Source organism: Talpa occidentalis, unplaced genomic scaffold (genome assembly GCF_014898055.3).
Source record: "Talpa occidentalis isolate TD23 unplaced genomic scaffold, MPIMG_talOcc4v2.1 talOcc4.15, whole genome shotgun sequence".
In the NCBI taxonomy this organism is placed as follows: Eukaryota; Metazoa; Chordata; class Mammalia; order Eulipotyphla; family Talpidae; genus Talpa; species Talpa occidentalis.
This window is the reverse complement of record NW_023601543.1, coordinates 52,053,882-52,057,121: the sequence shown is the minus strand read 5'-3', so window position 1 is coordinate 52,057,121 and position 3,240 is coordinate 52,053,882. Positions and strand designations below refer to the sequence as shown.

At 41.8% G+C, this 3,240-nt stretch overlaps 1 pseudogene; it reads right to left on the bottom strand.

Moving 5' to 3' along the window:
• Positions 1–10: 10 nt before the first annotated feature.
• Positions 11–1,149, bottom strand: LOC119245650 (phosphorylated adapter RNA export protein-like; annotated as a pseudogene).
• Between the last annotated feature and the right edge of the window lie 2,091 nt (positions 1,150–3,240).

Sequence of the window (3,240 nt, the reverse complement as noted above, 5' to 3'; positions counted from 1 at the left end):
GGCTTCCTCTTCATCTAACCTTGTTTCTACATTGTTCTTTCTGTGATTCATCAAGAGAGGCCAGGAAATCATTTATGTCACTTGCAAAAGTTCCTTGTGATGTAATCATCATCTTCTAGAAAATTTAGACTTTGAATAGTTTTTTTTTTAACTCCAATACTGTGTTCTTCTCTTCCTAGTAGCTTTTTTATTTTCACATTTCTTTTGATTTTCAATGTAGAAAATGTGCTTAATGTGTTCTTCACAGATAGTAGGAGTGATTTTCTGGAGATTCAGAAACACTCCACCTGGTGTTCTTCTTTGACTACCATTCATTAATAAAAGGACACTATTTGGTTCAACTTCAGCAGTTTCCATCAGAAGTTTAATTGCCTTTTTGTTTTCAATTGTCCCCACTATTTGGGCTATCAGATCTTTCTTTGTTTCCTGTAACCTGAAAGAAATTTCATAAAATACTTTCTCTTGAGAATGTTCTTGAGATTACTAACCATCTTTGTAATTTATTTCTAGTCTGTTTCCTAGTCTGTCTTCTACAAATCATTTTGTTTTGTCTTGAGATGACTTTGCTCATTTTCTTCTTCATTTGATTCTGTTTTTTTTTCTTTTTTTTTTTTTTTGGCCAGCATGTATAGTCTAGTTCTGTATCTAATTTATTTGTATTTTTTTCACATTCCCTCGTAAATTTCTTAGCAAGCAAATAATTATAGGTCTCAGACCGTCTTTTATCAATAGTGCACTCCATTCTCAAGAGTCCAAGTTCTGTGCCACTGCATCTTGACTTTATTCCTGCAGCAAAGCACCCCATATGTTGTTAACAATTTTTCTTCCAGCAGCATGTAGTTTCTAGGTGTTTTGCTCAAACTGAAAAAAACTCTGATTGGGAAGAGCATTAAAACAATTCTGTCCCTTTCATTTCCAAAGACAACTGTCATCTGAATCAGAAAACTCTCTGCACTTGAATCCACACTCCTAACAGTCAGATGATGTGATTCCAGCACATGTTGCTGTAGTACCCTGGAGGGGCCTCATTACGCAGAACCTACCTAGTGCTTTTGGCACCAGCAGCTGCCTGTCGCCAGGTGCAACCACCATGTAGAAATCTGAGTAGGAAAGCTTCCCATCTTCCATGTCTCCAGCTTCCTGCACCATCTTCCCAAAGCTCTGCAGAATATATAGAGTTTTTAATCTCACTTTCTAATTTTTATTGTTGTTGTTTTGATGCCAGCTGATGTCTCAGCTGCTCTGAGAATTTATTGGGTTATTTAGTGGTTGTGAACTTTTGGGTTGGATAACACAGACAACAGAGAAGGTAATATGAGGAGCACATAACAGCCCAACAGACTTCCCCCAGTAAGCAGTGTTACTTCTCAGATGGTACTACCCACCTGAGATAGATGGTTAGTAAAAAAGTTGTAAGTAAATGGCAATCCCCTTGATTAGTTGCACAGGCATAAATGGAGTCCTGTTCACAGCCTTAAGATTCAAGATGTTGTGTCAGGAGCACCAGGAATACATATGATTTAGAAGACCTGGAAGTTACGCATCAAGCTGGACCACAGTGAGGGAGTGGAAGAAGAGTGAGAGGGAGAGAGAGGAAGAGAGAGGAAGGGAGGGGAAGAAACAGGAGCCCTGGTGTCTAAATCAATCAAGATCTTTAAAACAAAAGGATCCTGGGCCTCCCCTGGTGGCACAGACGGTTGAGCTCACACTATGAAGCTGTCCGCAGCCTCTGCCATGCCGGTTCTATCCAAGCCGGCCGGCGAGGGTCCCACATGGCACGGCAGACCTCTCCTGTCTCGCCCGCTGCTCCCCTCAGCAGTATATTTTGTCAGTCTGCCTGTTCTGCTCCCCGCTCTGTCTCTGGTGAATCCTCTCACCCTCTTGCACATCTGTCCTGTATCCCAGTTTTTGAATAAATAAATAAATCTTTAAAAAAAAAAAAAGATCCTCAGTGTGAACATGCAGCATGGCTTCTGTATAGTCATGTGACTGGCTACATATTTGAGTTATTCCTCTTTGAATTGAATGCTCTTTTGATATACATTTCAGTACAAAGCTTGGAGGCACTTGCAATACAAAAATAGGAAAAGTCTCCAGGAGCTCACAATCAGTCTGCCCCGTAATGTGTAGGCATCATAACCAATGTTGAAGACTTTAACTACATGGGTAGTTGGTATCTAAAACTCAGAGGGGGTCTCCCTGGTGCGCAGGCAGTTGAGTGCAGCGCTGTGGAGCTGTCTGCAGCCTCTGCAGTGCCGGTTCGATCCCCGCGGGCCTCGGAGCAACCCACATGGCAAGCAGACCTCTCTATTCTCGCACACTGCTCCCTTTAGCAGTGTATTTCGTCGGTCTGCCTGTTCTGTTCCCTGCTCTGTCTCTGGTGAATCCTCAGCCTCCCACACATCTGGCCTGTACCCTGGTTCTTGTATAAATAAAATAAATCTTTAAAAAAATAATAAAATAAAACTCAGAGGTAAGGAACCCATAAAACACATTCAAACAGAACTGTAGTAGGCATTCTATGATTATAGAGACAATAGTATGAAATTTAGTCTGTATTGTCCCAAGACTAGTTATGAAAATAGGTAATGTAAGTACAGTTAAAGGTGTATTTCATCTCAGGAGGCAGTGATGTAGGTGGGTTTCCTGTTAGACCTATAAGCTATAAGTAGTCAAATATTTAATAAGTTTTATTAATATTTTATTTCAAAAAATACATCATTTTTCATCTTTGTACAATGTATGCATTTTCATTTTGGTTAGATTCCCCATACAATTGCACCCCCCCTTATTTTGACACTAGTTCTTCCTCTCCCCACCCCTCCCTAATCCCCACTCCGTAGTGTGTCTCTGGTTTATAGTTGCTTATTGATTTTGATTAACACTTTGCATTGATTAGTCTTTTTCCTGGTCTCTTTTTTTTTAAGATTTATTCATTTACAAGCACTGGGTAGAGTCAGAAGAGCAGGAGGGTGAGAGAATTCACCAGAACCAGAGCGGGAAGCAGAGCATGCAGATGGACCAAAGTACACTGCTGAGGGGAGCAGCGGGAGAGGTCTGCGCACCATGTGGGACCCTCCTCTGGTGGCCAGGGAGCAGCCGGGGATCGAACCGGCACTGCAGAGGCTGCGGGCAGCTTCGCAACCCAGTGCTCAACTGCTGTGCCACTGGGGAGGCCCTTTTTCCTGGTCTGTTATTTAGGTTTTCTGAATTCCTGCTATGAGTACTATCATCCGGTAT